Source organism: Schistocerca gregaria, chromosome 5 (assembly GCF_023897955.1).
Source record: "Schistocerca gregaria isolate iqSchGreg1 chromosome 5, iqSchGreg1.2, whole genome shotgun sequence".
NCBI lineage: Eukaryota > Metazoa > Arthropoda > Insecta > Orthoptera > Acrididae > Schistocerca > Schistocerca gregaria.
Genome location: NC_064924.1, coordinates 497353501 through 497371719, shown reverse-complemented (window position 1 = coordinate 497371719; position 18219 = coordinate 497353501).

The following is an 18219-nucleotide window of genomic DNA, read 5'->3' as shown; positions in this document are numbered from 1 at the left end:
TAATAACTACGATATCTATACGCATAGCATTTCACTTTTGGTTATTACGAGGTGAGTACATTGACTTCAGCAGAACTTTGCTTACAAAGGCCGATAACTACCACACTTCCACAGTATTATCTTATGGCAATGCACACATTTAGCGCTAAAGGACACGTATTTGAGTGATTAATTTTGTACTTAAAACATTTATTTTTCTATGAGATTGTCACTGTAGCAGAAACTGCTGTCGTAAATATTTCGGTAAGAAAGTTATGTGACCACCTTCACGTAATGCATCGAGGGCACCCAGCTGCACGACAGATGCCTGGAAAAAAGCCTTTCAGAGGCACAGGTGGAGAAAAAAAAGGCCATTATCCTCGCTATTGACATTCCTTTGTAGAAAGCATCGCAAATACGACACGCTCAAACTTGAAAACATATTATTACATTGTGGAGCTCTTAATTTATGATATTTACTAAAATGCCTAATGAAACGATGAGAAACATTTCACTGCTATTGTCTTGCTAGTTGAGAGAAATGCCCTATGGCTTGCTTTATGTATTTATTTACTCATTTTGCTTAATATCTAGTTTCTAGCTGCACTGCAGCATTGGTTAAAATAAAATTTAATAGATGTACTAATATAGTTATTTTATACCTACAGATCAAGTCAATAATAAATTTATGATCTACTTCCATGAAAATGAGGGCACATAAATAGACATTTCCCTTCACAGGAATTGCATAAATAATTTTTTTACGACTTGGTAACTTATCTGCTAGCATAAGTTCTCGTGGTGCATCACCCTAATGTTAAGATGTGACATAGCTATTAAAAATGGCCATTTTTACTGTAATATTTTTTCTGCTTCAGCTTTGTCATGTTTAGATATAAGTTATTGCATTTGCTGCGGCTGTTTGTCAGGCATAATGCTACTAAATTTCACTTTGTATTACTCTGTGAAGGTAGTTTTACTACTGATTTATTTTTATTGTTGGTGCACATTGGCTCATATTAGTTGTAATGTTGCATTGCTTGGTAATTTATATTTAATGTAGCTTGCTTTGGTAATTTCAATTTTTTTGTCATTGCTGTTTGTGTTAATTGTTTTGTGCTGCTGCATTGCCTCGTCCCTTAGTTTATGCATCTGAGCTCAGTAGATTTAAGTTAGCTTAAGAGGGGTAGCCTATATAAGAGAATGAGTTGCGATGAATTTGAAGAAATGCACTGAGAGGTTATACGAGAAAAGTACAGAAAGCAGTTATAGAAAGGACTTTTTGGAAATAATGAAGAATGAAGGGAGATCTACGAGAAGTTAAGAAAGTTTTGTTTTCAAAATACTGCAGTAAAACAAACCCTGTCCTTTCCTTGTGTTATCCCACTATGTGTTTGTGTACCCTTGTGTATTTATGCTCTTCCTGTCTTTATATGTTTATCTGATAAGACTTACGTTGTAGAACTTTTCTAATACTCAGCTACATGAACTATGATGAGGAATACTGTTATCCTCAAATATAATTTGCATTAATAATATGTTATTGACTTTGTAAATGTGTTTAGACATTATTAATTCTGTTCTGTTTCAACGCTCATGTGTGAAATTAATGTTTCGAAAACTATTCGCATTATTTTATATATTTACTTATGTCATAATTCCTGTAACACTGATGTATATGTCTATTTCTGTTCTTTTGTAAAGTCTGTATTACTACAAATGTTATCTGTATTATTATGTTTTCATGGTGTTCTGTATCTCTGTAATTGTATTCTCATGTTATAAAATTGTAATGGACACCAGTTCATCAAATTAAGTACCTTGTAAGCATTCATTTCACTGCACATATTTATGTTGGTCATAGTATATGCACAATGTGTGAAAAAAAGAGGACTGTTAGTGTTTGCACGTGTGTTAATAATTCAGGAAGGGACTGGTTAACAGCATTGCTGGTTCTAAGGACATTTCAAAAATAAAAAAATTGTGAGTACGCAAGTGGTGGTTCATGCACTTGCTATATTGTCCGCAAGACTCTTTGATGGTGATTGTGCATCTTCACAGTTGCAACAGATGGCTGCTGGCCATTTCTACAAGGACTACGGTGGATCTGCATCTTTGATGGCCCACCAATACCATTATTTCTACTAGGACTACAGTGGGTCTGCATCTTTGATGACCCACCAATACCATTATTTCTACAAGGACAGCAGTGGGTCTGCACCTCTGGTGGCTCTCCAATACCATAATCTCTACCAGGACTACAATGGGTCTACTCTGTAACAACCTACCTACCAATATTCTTCAAAACTTCGACTGACACTGCGGTGGGTTTGCTCTGTTGTGGCCCATTACCTGTGTGCATGTCAAGATTCAGCACTGTCTTTCCGTTGGCAGGACAACACTACTTCAAGATGGCATGGAAACCCACTACTTCCATGTGGATTCTCTTTCACTACTCAGACTTTGAGAAAAAAAAAAAAAACACTGTAAATTTACTGTGATGAATGATCAGGACTGTCTTTATGGGACTGTGAGAAAATTTTAGCTTTTGACCAACATTGTATCAACAAGTGTGTGCATCTGATATCTTTGTTATTGTAATTATGAAAAAAATTATCATTATTGGCCACTGTCCAAGACAATTTGTTTAATTTTTGTCGGGAGCATGGGGCCTATGTAAGTAGGCTGTTTAGGTTTTCTTATTGGTAACGCCACGTAGCGCTCTGTATGAAAAATCACTGGCTGTGCTGTGCGCTGTCTGTGGGTAGTTTGCATTGTTGTCTGACATTGTAGTGTTGGGCAGTTGGCTGTTAACAGCGCATAGCGCTGCGCAGTGGAGGTGAGCCGCCAGCAGTGGTGGATGTGGGGAGAGAAATGGAGGAGTTTTGAAATTTGTAAGACTGAATGTCATGAACTGCTATATATATTATGACCTTTGATGATATTAAGGTAAATACATTGTTTGTTCTCTATTAAAATCTTACATTTGCTAACTACCCCTATCAGTAGTTAGTGCCTTCCGTAGTTTGAATCTTTTATTGAGCTGGCAGTAGTGGCGCTCGCTGTATTGCAGTAGTCCGAGTAACCAAGATTTTTGTGAGGTAAGCTATTTGTGAAACGTATAGGTTAATGTTAGTCAGGGCCATTTTTTTTTAGGGATTTTTGAAAGTCAGATTGCGATGCGCTAAAAATATTGTGTGTCAGTTTAAGCCCAGTCCTGTATAATTGTTCTAAGGGGACGGTTCAACTTGTTATTAACGACGAGTAGCACGTTCTACTTATAGGAACACTTTCTTAATGAGTATGCTACTCGGAGAAAACCCAAAGTTGATCTAAACTGTTTAAAAACACATCATTAACCTAATACTAGATTTATGAACTCCTCTAGAATGTACATAAACTATTTAACCGCTCCTAATGTTAACAATAAGGCAAACTGTAAGGTAATTATTTAGTATTACATACAGCACTAAAGCAAATATACGTAAGACACTTATAGTTATCCTAGCGTTGTGACAAGTTCCTTTTGTTGTATCTTCCGTTTGCTGTACGAGATATTATAACAAACCACGACATTTGTTAACCATTTTGTCAAAACTCCAAAGGTAACGTATTATTATTGATTTAAGCCTACTAAGAAGCACTTATAACTAGTTCTTCCGCGATGCTCTCTTCTGTTCCCAATATCTCTTGAGCCCTGCTGATAATTTCTCCTTCCTCTCCTGTGAAAGGGGCTTCCGACGTTTAGGAGCTCTGGGTAGTGTGGTCCAAGACTCTACCATAGCACTAAATTTGGAACGATAATCTACCTCAAGATCAGAAATCCCAGCTGAATCCAAGTCCTTTAGTACTTCATGAAGCTACAGGCATCCATTCTTATAGCTTTTAATCAGTTGTAAGTTCTTCTTCGTAAGCCTACTGTTGTTCATCCGTTGTAGGTGTTCATAGATTTTGAGCCTCCTACGTCGCATACTGCTGTTAACTGATTGTAACTGTTGATACAATTCAGAATTAGACTTCAATCGGTAGGTTCCAACTAGGAGAAATCTCGGGCCATGAATTTTTATGAGAATACGCCTTTCGGCTTCTCAGGTCTTTCTCTAGGTCATCCAACGTGTCTTCTCTGTGCTGCGTTGAGTGGCCGTGCGGTCTAAGGTGCCATGTCACGGGGTGTGCAGCCCCTCCGGCAGAGGTTCGAGTCCTCCCTTGGGCATAGGTGTGTATGTTGTTCTTAGCACTGGAGGTTCGAGTCCTATTTCGGGGTCGTTATGTGTATTGTTCTCAGCGTAAGTTAGTTTAAATAGTGTGTAAGTCTAGGGACAGATGACCTCAGCAGTTTGGTCCCGTAAGAATTAATATACACCTGAACATTTGCGTTTCCTCTTCATCAAGAGGGTCTCTATGGCATACAGAAATTGTGATCTGACAGCAGTTTAATGACAGACCTTAGCATTCTTCGAAATGCACTTCGTGTTGTACAGATTGTCGGACAGATGGTATGCTGCGTTGAGTTTGTTACGTCTTTCTAAGATGAAGGTGCCATCTCTACCATTGGGGTGGACCCATTTAACATGATGACGAAAGTGACTGACCCTCCCAATCGTCCCATGTATAGTCGTCAAAGGGAAGTTACTGGAGTGCCGGTTCTCAAAGTACTTGGTCTTGTCATACCATATTTGTAACCATGACTTCACCGCTATCTCATGCAGGACTTGGACAGCAATGACAGCAACCTTGCAATGTCACATGCGAAAGCAAGGCACCTTATCTCGATTATTTGGGTCCCGGCTCCAATGGTAACTGGTTTGATTCCTAGGCTCCTCAGCGTACACTCCCAGGTTTTGATGACTTTATGAAGCACCATATTAAACAGAAGGTGGCAGGGGTAAAATACAGGGGTCGAAAGGCTATTTACAATTTGTACAGAAACCAGATGGCAGTTATAAGAGTCGAGAGGTATGAAAGTTTTTGCGTTAGCAGAAGAGTCAACACCGTATTACGAGTGGAGGCCGAAATGCACGCGTTTTAGCTCTCGCAGGCTGGCGTGAGGGAGGAAGAACTATACTTACGTGAGGTCTGCAACAGGACAACGAATGAGAATTCAGAAACTGACTTAATTAGTTTGATACTTAACTTTAATCCATTAATGATGAACGTCGCTCTTGAAGGTACGTGGTACAATATTATCTGTTCAGAATACATTCTAGAAGTAATTATAGTAACTCAATATGGCGTCTTGCTAGGTCGTAGCAAATGACGTAGCTGAAGGCTATACTAAACTGTCGTCTCTGCAAATGAGAGCGTATGTAGACAGTGAACCATCGCTAGCAATGTCGGCTGTGCAACTGGGGCGAGTGCTAGGGAGTCTTTCTACTCTAGACCAAGCCCATACCATGCCGCAGCGGAGAAGTGAGGCAACTGTCTCCCAATTGAAGCAGCTGATCGCCGCCATTTGCAGGGATGAATCCTAGTACTGGGGTTGTGATTTGACGTATATGAGGCGCAACAATAGCAAATTGAAGCGCAAATTAAACGCATGTTTGTTTAAAAAAAGTACTGAGTATTCGAGTCTATTTTAAAAGTATACTTAAATGAATGAAGCTTCCTAATTTCCGAAATACGTCTGTATCGAGACGCGACATTTAAGAATACAAGGCTCTTTCCTGACAAGGTGGAGCTGGTTTACATCGAGTTATTTGCATTAGATAATTACATGAAACTTTTAAAGTTGCAGACAGTAATTATTATTTAATTCACGTAATTTTCCTGTCAGGTCCTGTTTGCTTTTTTCTGACTACTGTGTACATTTTGCACGCTTACTTTTGTTTAGCACAGTATTGTCTACACTCGAATTTTGCTATGATTAATCGTAATAACCCATATCACTATAAATACGGTAGGAATTTCATTCGCACATTAGTGTTTAACACTGATAGGAGCCGGCTGCTGTGGCCGAGAGGTTGTAGGCGCTACAGTCCGGAACAGCGCTGCTGCTACGTCACAGGTTCGAATCCTGCCTTGGGCATGGATGAGTGTGATGTCCTTAGGTTAGTTAGGTTTAAGTAGTTCTAAGTTCTAGGGGACTGATGACCTCAGAAGTTAAGTACCATAGTGCTCAGAGCCAGAGCCACTGATAGCACCAATAAAAGTGGCTGAGTTTGCAACATTTGATGAAATATTTGACCATTTAGGAATTATAATCACTACCTCACAACACATGTTAAGTATCCAAACGCAATTATTCGACCTACCTCTGAGTCATACTTAATATATATTTGATTGCCTTGGTAACCTGGAAAAGGAACGTTCAAAATTATACAGACTGACAGTATTTCCACACTATGTAACTTAGGCCTGTATTGCACAATTTCCAGGACCTTTTTCAAATGAGTTGGAAATCCAAATAATGTCGGTATTGCATCGTCCTTCAGTTGACGTCTATTTACATAATTTCCCATGTAACAATTCTCTTCAAAATGAAGAGAGCACAGCAAACGATTTGCTGTCGGTTGGAAGTTCTCTCTCCGAGTAGCAACTATCCATTTCCAATTTAGAAAATCATTTGTTAGGGGAATCCTAAACAAAAACAAACGTTCATGGTGTATTATTTCTCCCTGAACATACTATATACAAGTAATAGAAGGTAACAAACAACCAGAAATGACTCACGTGTGAAATGTAACATTGTTTCCGTCTTCATCTTTGCTTTAATTATACTGTTACAGTTAAAAGCAGCACACGAACGAACCCTGTTTACGCACTGTTTCCCTGCAAATGGCGGCTTCTCTCACGTTCAATGTGGGGACGCGACACTAGCGCCAATGTGCGGTCTAGTTTTTATTTAGTAAGTCTATGGACTACACCTGCCGTGTGGCGGCGCTCGGTCTGCAATCACTGATAGTGACGACACGCGGGTCCGGCGTATACTACCGGACCGCGGCTGATTTGAAGGCTACCACCTAGCAAGTGTGGTGTCTGGCGGAAACACCACCAAAAGGAAGCAGTGGTTGGGAAGGGAGTGAGACAGGGTAGTAGCCTCTCCCCGATGTTATTCAATCTGTAAATTGAGCAAGCAGTAAAGAAACAAAAGAAAAATTCCGAGTAGGTATTAAAATACATGAAGAAGAAATAAAAACTTTGATGTTCGCCGATGATATTGCAATTCTGTCAGAGACAGCAAAGGACTTGGAAGAGCAGTTGTATGGAATGGACAGTGTCTTGAAAGGAGGATATAAGATGAACATCAACAAAAGTAAAACTACGATAATGGAATGTAGTCTTATTAAGTCGGGTGATGCTGACGGAATTAGATTAGGAAATGAGACACTTAAAGTAGTAGAGGAATTTTGCTATTTGGGGAGAAAAATAACTGATCATGGTCGAAGTAGAGAGGATACAAAATATAGACTGGCAATGGCAAGGCAAGCGTTTCTGAAGAAGAGAAATTTGTTAACATCGAGTATAGATTTAAGTGTCAGAAAGTCGTTTCTGAAAGTATTTGTATGGAGTGTAGCCATGTATGGAAGTCAAATATGGACGATTAACAGTTTGGACAAGAAGAGACTAGAAGCCGTCGAAATGTGGTACAGAAGAATGCTGAAGATTAGGTGGGTAGATCACATAACTAATGAGGAGGTATTGAACAGACTTGGGGAGAAGAGGAGTTTGTGGCACAACTTGACAAGAAAAAGGGAACGGTTGGTAGGACATGTTCTGAGGCATAAAGGGGTCACTAATAGCATTGGAGGGCAACGTGGACGGTAAAAATCGTAGAGGGAGACCAAGACATGAATACACTAAGCAGATTCACAAGGATGTAGGTTGCAGTAATTAATGGGAGATGAAGAAGCTTGCACAGGATAGAGTATCATGGAGAGCTGCATCAAACCAGTCTCTGGACTGAAGACCACAACAACAACAACATTAAACAGAATGTAGTTACATCAGTTTATTCCCAATTCTTAGGACCGTTTAATCAGTAAATAAACAGCTGTTTATACATCCTTTGCGTTCGCTACCATATTGCAGTTCTAAAGTGCTGGCTTCAGTGACACCAGTGGTACTATACACAGTATTGCCGGTCTAGTAATGAATGTCTGTGCAAAAGAACAGAGAAGACACAAGGAAAAAAGATGTTATTTACGCTAAGAATGTTTCGTTATCGTTACTTTGTGGTGTGAAAGATGATTCCTTAAGGCACTATGGAGGTGGTTCCTGCCCGCGAAACATCGGCCACGTGTCCTCGAATGACACAAAAAAAAAAAAAAAAAACTTAGCGGTGAACGCGAGCGACTCGGCGGAGCGCAAACGCGCGCGGATTTGTCATCCCTCTGATCGACAAATGGAAACTCTCGGTTCGTTTGTCAGCGCCGGACTGTCCAGGCGTGGCGCGGCAGCACTCGGCCGGCGGCGCCTCCTTTCCGCGCCATCAGTCTTCCCTTTTATCTGCGGCGCTCCCGACCTGTCAACAGCGACGTCCGCCCGCCGTGTTGGCGGCATCTCTAATGAGCGCGCGCCGCGACCTTTCGCGGAACATGAAGAATGATTATGTGCTCGTGAGATAAAGTACACACAACGGCGGAATCATGACCGCGGAACGCTTACAGTCCGCGTCGCTCGAACACAACGAATGCTATGTCACATGTTGGCTAAACAAAACGCTGTACAAGCATAACCTACTGACATTTTGGTGTTCACCTATTTCGTTAGTAAGTATCTACGTTATTATTGCTACTACATTTACTCTTCCACTAACAGTTACATAACTAATGTTTACAGAACAAATAGGTTTCTTAAGGCAAAAAAAATATCCCTGGCACTTACAGCAATCGTCGCTTGACAATGATATATACTGAAGCGGGAAAGAAACTGGTATAGGGATGCATATTCCAATACAGAGATATATAGACACTCAGAATACGGAGTTGTGGCCGGCAACGTCTATATAAGACAAAATATGTCTGGTGCAATTGTGAGCCGGCAGTTGTAAGTTGTAGCGATGAAAAAAAAGGGTTCCGATGGCTCTGAGCACTATGGGACTTAACAGCTGGGGTCATCAGTCCCCTAGGACTTAGAACTACTTAAACCTAACTAACCTAAGGACATCACACGCATCCATGCCCGAGGCACGATTCGAACCTGCGATCGCAGCGGGCGCGCGGTTCCAGACTTAAGTGCCTTGAACCGCTCGGCCACCACAGTCGGCGGTAGCGATGAAGTGAGGAGTTTCCCGTACGACCGTTTCACGAGTGTACCGTGAATATGACGAACCCGGTAAAACATGAATTCTCCCAAATCACTGAAGCCGGGAAACGATCCTGCAACACCAGGACCGCCGCGCGCGATTAGCCGAGCGGTGTCAGGCGCTGCAGTCATGGACTGTGCGGCTGGTCCCGGCGGAGGTTCGAGTCCTCCATCGGGCATGGGTATGTGTTTTTTGCAGTTATGCCCCCCTCCTTTTTTTCAGAACCGGAACCAGCGACGACTGAAGAGAATCGTTTGAAACGTCCCCTTTGAAAAATTTGTACACGACTGTGCTTAAACTGACACACAATATTTTTTAGCGCAACGCAATCTGACTTTCAAAAAATCCCTACAAACGAATGGCCCGGACTAACATTAATCTATACCTTTCACAAATCACTTACCTCAGAAAAAATCTTCGTTACTCGAACTACTGCAATACAGCGAGCACCACTACTGCCAGCTAAACACAAGATTCTAACAACGGAAGGCACTAACTACTGATAGGTATAGTTAGCAAATGAAAGATTTTAATAGAGGACAAACAGTGTATTTACCTTAATAGTCAAAATATATATGATAGTTCTTGACATCCAGTCTTACAAATTACAAAACTCCGCCATCTCTCTCCCCACGTCCACCACTGCTGGCGGCTCACCTCCAACTGCGCAACGCTACGCGCTGTTAGCATCCAGCTGCCGCTGCTCAACACTACAATGGCAGACAACAATGCAAACCACCCACAGACTGCACACGGCACAGCCAGTGATTTTTATACATAGCGCTACGTGGCGGCGGCGTTACCAATAAAAAACCTAAACAGCCTACTTACACGTTCAACGTACCGATGTGCGTCCCTACCATAGATTTCTGCAGATTTGGATGCTGGGCCATCAACAAGTGTCAGCGTGCGAACCATTCAATCACCCATAGATATGGGCTTCCGGAGCCGAAGGCCCACTCGTGTTCCCTTGATGACAGCACGAGACTAAGCTCTACGCCTCGCCTTCACCCGTCAGCACCGACGCTGGACTGTTGACGACTGGATACAAGTTGCCTGGCAGGACGAGTCTCGTTTCAAATTGTATCGAGCGGATGAAGGTTTATGCGTATGGAGAATCCATGGACCTTGCATGTCATCATGGCACTGTTCAAGCTTTTCAAGGCTGTGCAACTGTGTGCAACATCTGCAATTGGAATGAAATGCGATCCCTCATATGTCTAGGTATGACTCTAACAGGTGACACATACGCAAGCATCCTGTCTCATAACCTCTAACCATTCATGTCCATTGTGCTTTCCAAAGGACTTGGGCAATTCCAGTAGGACAATGCGACACCCCACACGTCTACAATTGCTACAGAGTGGCTCCAGGAATACTGTCCTGAGTTTAAACACTTCCACAGGCCGCGAAACTCCCCAGACATGAACATTGAGCATATCTGGGATGCATTGCAACGAGCCCTTCAGAAAAAAATCTCCGCCCCCTCGTACTCGTATGAATTTATAGACAGCCCAGAGCGATTCATGGTGTCAGTTTCCTGCAGCACTTCTTCACACATTAGGACAGTACATCCTTACAACCTCGTGTTGTGCAACTTCTGTGTGCTCGCGGGTTCCCTACGCGGTATTAGGCAGGTGTATCAGTTCCTTTGGCTCTTCGGTGTGCAAAGATCTTAACTTGTTTATGGAAACGGTCTACAATTTTTGTTTGTGTGTAAAAGTCTTTGTGCCTGCCGTCCGTTACTTATCATCACAAAACAGTGTCATAACGTTTCTGATGAGCAATGTATGGTAGCAATATCTATTTTTGAAATATAATGCATGTAACGAAATATTAAAAGAAACTAACAATAATTATAAAAGTAAATAATAAAAATATGTGATAACACTCATCTTGACGTTGCACTGAGAAGTAAATAGGATTAAATACAGGGTGTTGCTCAAGTATCAAATATTTTGAGAAATGGTAGTACCCACCACAGCAAGAAATGTGTGTCTATTAAACCTGTGCTCTAAAATGCATACCTTAAGGACCATGAGTAGGTGTTTATTTTAGAGACCATGTTTACTGGATAATTTTTTGTTTTTCAGTACATTTTACCTCTTACCAAAATTCAAAAAGGAAAGAGTTCGCAGTAGAGGAGATGTGTTTCACGGTACTGAATGCGAACGAGCTCTCGTAGATTTTATGGTAAGTATTTTAGGGCCAATATTTATTACAAATTGTATTATATACATTATTGCTCGTTGACAACGAAGCAACTCATACATCATATTACACCTTACGCGAAATGGACTAGTTAATGAAACTGATGTTTCTTCCACCAAACGCAACCTCCTCCTTCTTAGTGTCCAACAGTAAAGGAATTGTAGAGAGTTTCAAAAGGTAATACAGAAAAGAATAGTTATGTAAGTTGTTATTAGAAAGAGAAGAGAAGTTAAAGGAAAGTCTGCAAAGCCTTTAGGCCATGGGGTACTAATTAACTAAGTCACTTAACATATCATTATATCCACGTGCAACAGTGTGAGACCCTTGAGCATTGGCATTCTGAATGTAGTAACACTTCCATATCAAGCCTTAGTAACAACAGCTCTCATATAGTGGCCCTCTTGAAAACTCCACCAGAATTGAAGATGGACAGGAACGCATCAATCCATACATGCTTACACTTTTTACTATATATTGAAGACCGTATTATTTTTATTGGCCATACTTTTACTGATAATCAATATTGATATAGTGTTGAGTGTAACTAGTATAATGATTACTCCAGAAGAGCGCTGTAAGAGTACTTACATTCATATCAGACTTGAAGTTCTAAATGTAGCACAAAGGTCTCAAGAGTTACAAATAGGGAATGCATATTACACACAGTGCATGATAAATCAATTTTAGATAAAATGTTATTTGCGATTAACACGTGAGCGTTTGCTGACATTTAGTCTGTTTTTGTAATGTCAGGCATTTATGGAGAACTTTCTCTAGAAATGCCAAAGGGAAACGAAGAGCAAGCGATGTTTGTAAGTTGATTCCATGAAATAGATTACATCACAGAGTACATCTTCATGACAAATATTGGATAATAGATTAGACAATGGGGATATAAATTTTATTAATGACGATATGGTTTCACGAATTATTTTGTTGAAAATAACACACCTACATATATTTTTATAGCAGCCTTCACTACATCAAATGGCAAATTCTTTGTATGATATGCTAGGTAAACTAGGAAAACCTGCAATCCATTTTGATACATACAGTATTGGTGAAAACACTGGAAACAAAATTTATGCAAAGTGAATGGACTGATGAATCAGGAAACAACTGGGTTACAGATTGGGCTTCAACTGTACATAAAAGTTATTACTTTGAGGAAAATGATAAAAATATACAGATGAAAATGAAGGGATTGTCTTAAACTATAAGAATGTTCTTAGGTTGATTGGCCTATTTATAATAAGAGTAATAGAGGCTAAAAAGAAAACAGATACTATTACAATACAGCCAAATAACTAGAGATGTAAATACTTAAACTGAAAAAAACAAAACAGTTAAGAAAGAACTCTCATTGCAGTATGGCAGAAGAATAGTTCTACAAAATTATAATATAATGACAGACTGATTTTAAATTTTATTGATAACTTTTACTCTATGTAAATGGAAGCCTTACTGAAGAAGCTCAGCAAAACTAACAGTACTTAGTTGTTTAAAAATATTATTAAGGTACAAGGAAGTTTTTTGTATAGCATTACCAGCTGTGAATATTTTAATAGTAGATATGGAGATGAAACGTGCTTGAAAGTGAATAATGAATTTAAAATTATTTAACCAAGCATGTTTGAAGTTTCTTAGTAATTGGGATTTTAAATTTTTCGAAGGAAGGGGTATTAAACAGATGTAAAGGCAAGAAGAAACTTAATACTAATAGTAATGAATATCATGATCTGGAACTTTTGCTCCGATTTTTTTCACAGTAATTAGTGTTGCATGACAATGCAACACTGAATAAAATATTGTAAAACATCAAATTAGTTTTATTTAACAATTGTGTGGGGGATGGCCATTCCCCATTGAATTTGATACTCCAAAATGAACTTTTTGGATTAATTGTATTGCCCTAAAAATGCCTATTATTAGAAATTAGTTTTATGTCATTCTAGTGAACTCGAAATTTGCTTGGATTTTTATATATAGGAGTAATTGGATGTTGAGCTAAATTGGCATCTTTTTAAATGCACAATTTTTTTTAGTAAACAAAAATCTTCATATCGCAAATCTTTATAAATATAATGTAATATAAAACAATATAAATCTTTCATAAAAATGCAGTGCGTTAAGAACATTTGCTTCAGTATTACAACATGAGGTTCCCAAAACCGTTCCTATTGTAACAGAGACACTTCATGCATGTTTATCAGTCCTACATCACTTTATGAGCTAAGTTTGCGCCCAAACTAGATTTTACATGTTTATTTTACTGTCACAAATAGGTTAACTTTTAACCTATGTATCGTGGGAACATAAAGAGATTAAGAAAATTTTGAAGGTTGTTTGAGATCTGTATCTTAGGAATATATCAAAATTTTCAGCCTTCCGCACTGCATAGCTGTCTTGGAATCTGCAGCTCGGTTTTGGTATCAGAAACCATGTCCTTGGGAGTTTCTCAATAGCGGATCAAGATTTTTGGTAACCGGAAGATGGTGCATCTAGATAAATGCACAGAGAACATACCGTCAAACTCCGAGCAATATGCTGCGGTTTTGCTATTTAGATGTCTAGTGCTAACAGCGAAAAAACGGTTACAAATGCAATTTTCATGCTTTTTCAGGAACCAATAAAATAAGTCATATATCATTTAAACAACACTTACGTGTTGTTTGAAATACTACTTCTTGAATACATTCGAAATAGTTGCTGTAGTGCCAGGTGAAGTATTCACTTTATTTTAAGTAATGCTCTGCTTTTCATGACAGTAAACACTATGTTTTTGGGTAACAAGCCGAGATAGAAATTTCACTTTTGTGCGCAACGATTAGAGGATTGGTCATTTATATATTTTGTGTAACATGTTATATGCAAAAACTGTCTAGTATGGTAACGATAGGTGCGACGTAATGTTACATACATAAATTGCTAATGAACTACTCATGAGACCGTAAAGTTGTCAAAAGAAGAAAATACATGGCAGATAGACCAACTGAAGAGAGCATACGCAGTTTTCTGCTAAGGAAGCGGATAAACAACTCCATGTTCAATAAGTATAGAAAGAGTGGGTGAACTCAGTTCGTGAGGCCGTTACTTTTTCATAGGTCGTAAATAGTGGAAAGAAGAATGAGTTTTCAATGTAGTTTTCTAGACTTTATGAGTGACGAGTGTGTCCAAGAATCTTCTGAAACTTTCTAGGTAATTCTGTGGTGTAGTGCCCGTAGATACACAACTCAGGGGAGTGCTCATACTGTTATGTGGATACAGAGGGTATACGGAGTGTCTGAAGAGGAATGGACAGTACTCAGTGATATGAGAGGATCTGTCATTTGAAGCAAAAAGCCCATATGGACATATTAAGAACTCCCATGGTTTTCCGAGATGGAAGACATTTAATGTACGAGTATCTTATTGTTTATTTTCTGTATTAGTCAGTACACTGTCAGGGTTACACATGTACACATCCAAAACAGTTTGGCAACATTACAACAACAATTTTACAAAGTATCAATTGGAAAATAGGTATTTTTAACAATTTCATCTCTAAACGTTATTGTACACGTCACATTACAACTGCTTTGCAGTTCACAACAAATGTTAGAATATCCCAGTTTATTCTTTGGTGCATATGTGCACTCTTGGGCGAACATAACACATGTTGCTTGTATGCGTGTCTCTGTATGCTCCGTTACTGAGGCAGCAGCGTCAATGATTAGGCCAATCAGTTCAACTGATTCACCTTTCGTTTGTACACCTAAGACTTCACTGAACCCCATAAACAAAAATATAATTACGTGCGGTCTGGGTGGCCATTTAATTCTACCTACCGAGCGATGAGGACAACAGCCACTGAAATGTTCCCTCACACGTCTGGTAAGGGGTTATGGTACTCTGTCATTGTGGAGGTTCAAGGAAGTCCATGTAACGACATGAACGCTCTCAAGGGGTTCAACAAACGAATTTTCCTAAAATGTAAGTAATTCTGTCGTGTCATTTGCTCTTCTAAAATGACTGGACCTATCAGCAGGTTACCTACTGTAGCACACCAAGCATGGGCCGAAAAACGAATCTGTTTGTTCATTCCACTGGTTGTAAAAGGGACTTCCTAAGTGAATATTGTTGAAAGAAGCAAATTACGACTTCCATTAAACCTGTGATAAAATTAAGTCGGGCGATATTGTCGCCAATGTGAATACTGCAGAAGCACTGTATGTGAAGTGGGTGAAAGTTTTCCACGTCTAATGATCGCCATACGTGACATTGATACGTGCAGAAAATCAGCGTGAGCTTGTTGTAGGGCTACGCTGCACCATATCAACGATATGTTGCTCCTGCACCGGATATTGAACGACAAGTTCAGAGGAAAAATGTTAACTTGGAAGAATACTCGTTTCACGCAATTTGCTAAAATTTCTGGGAAACACCCTACGATGACTGAAAGTGACCACCGTTTTCTTCGACAGCAGCGTGAGAACTACCATTGCAGAAGCCATAAACATACACCATATCTGCGTATTATTCAGTAGCCAGCGTGTGTACAAACACAGTTATCCAACGCTTCTCCCTGATACATCATCAGTCCGTCGCACTACTTCACACACAGCACTAATTGGACAACTGAGCATTCAACGGGATAGTTTAATGGCAGTAAGATATCCCGAGTATGGAGGCTTAAAGGAACGAGGCAGATTCGGACAGAATGAAATGCCGAAGAGTTTAGGAGGGTGAAACAAATACGTGCGCGCCACTAGCCCAAAACAAATGTACACTGAATGTGTTCCATCTGAGAATTGATCCGAAGTGGGGCATATGTCCATACAGAGTTTTTTGCTTCAAATGAATGTTCCTGTCATATCCATGAATGCTGACCATCGCAGCTGGGTCAGCCTGTATTAGGAGGACCTACCTCGCATTGGCACAACTTCGCAGGTGTAAATGTTGCAGTGTTGCAGCAACAGAGAGACAGCATTTTATTATTAGCATCTGTAGAATGATTGATATTCACATCATGTTCACTTGCTAATCTGTGGTAGTTGCGCAGCAGCGCCGAAGAGCAGAGACAGTAATGGTAGCAGGCGGAGGACAACTGACTGGTTTTTAAGTGAGTCTTTGCCTCTAATGTCACACTAAGAAACATGTCATTACAGTGGCTGCAATATACTGTCATTGGCGTTTTTGTGTCTGATCCGAGATTAGTGACTGTTTTGGTGGACGCCTACTATCTTATCGCAATATCTTTAAATATACTGATGCACCGAAACGTTATGACCACCTGCTTAACAGCTTGTTTGACGGGCTTTGAAACGAAATACATCACTGATTCTGCTTATCAGGGATCCGACAGTTTGCTGGTAGGGTTTTGGAGATATGTGGCATTAGATGTGTACACACAGGTGATGTAATTCGCATTAATAAGGGGCCGCTGAATTGAGTACGCGGTGATGGCTCCCGATAACAATCCAGATGGGTTCCCTAGGGTTTACATCAGGCGAATTTGGTTCATGAGACATCAACGTGGGTTCGCTATATGCTCCTCAGACCACTGTATTACTGTTCTGCCTCCGAGACACAGGTAATTAAACATCTGGAAAACGACATCGCCTTCGGTGAAGGCATGCAGCATAAAGGGATACAGGTCATTTGTAGCTGTCTGCGTGACTTCGTTTCCTACCAAAGATCCCATGCAAAAGCGGGAAAATGTCTCCCATAACATAGTACTTCTCCCACCAGCCTGTGTCACTGAGCAGTAGTTAGTACGCTGTGCTCGCATCCGAGAGGACGACGGTCTGAACCCGAGTCCCTATAACGCTTGAGGCAAATCCCGGGATGGTTCCTTTCAGAGGTCACAGCTGAATTACTTCCCCACCCTTCCCTAATCCTAAGGGACCGATGACTTCGCTGTTTGGTCCCCTCACTCAAGTTAACCAACCACTCTGCCTCCGTGGCGTGCTGCACGTTTCGAGCCGCCATTCACATCGATTTTGGAGACGACCATTTACCTATTGTAGTGAAACCGTGGTTCACCCAAAGAGCTGACACGTTTCCGTTGATCGACATTCGAATTCTATTGATCCCGACCCACTTCAATCAAACTCACGATGTCGCTCGGTCAACATATGAACATATAGGGGTGGTCTGCTGCGGAACTCCATGTTCAGCAATGTACGGTGAACGGTGAGCTGCAAAAAACTTGTGCGTGCCCCAGCATTGTGGTCTTTCGGCACAGATACCATAGGTCACCATGTATCCTACTTCAAAGAGCACACAAGATTCCGAAACATACGTTCTGAGAAAAGGTTTGTACATACAGTTGTGGACGCACGCCTAATGGTAGTTTCACTATCACGAGCGCCACAGTTACAGAGATACTCGTTCACAGGCTCGGCGTAATAATTACTTGCTCTTTGTCAAAGTGACTAATCCCAATGGATTACTCTATTTGCAACCCATATCTTCGCCAGGGTGATCCCACTTCTGCATCTGCTCCACTACATAGTTTTGATTCCTCGCCCCATGCGCGCAATTCCACCAGGCGGCATCCCACCTTGCGGTGGACAGTCGTTATAATGCTTCAGCTGTTCAGTGTAAAAAAGGCAATGTCCCGACTGACTGACACGCTAACCAACTCATCATAGCACAAACCAGCAGACAAGCAGGCGGCAAAAAGGCAGCTAGGAGAAGGAGCTATTCAGAGAGTTATACTTTGCGTATATGCAATAGATTTGACCAACTGTCAGAGTTGAGTGGGGAGGTGCCTCTTGTATCTGTAGGTGTAGGAAACATGC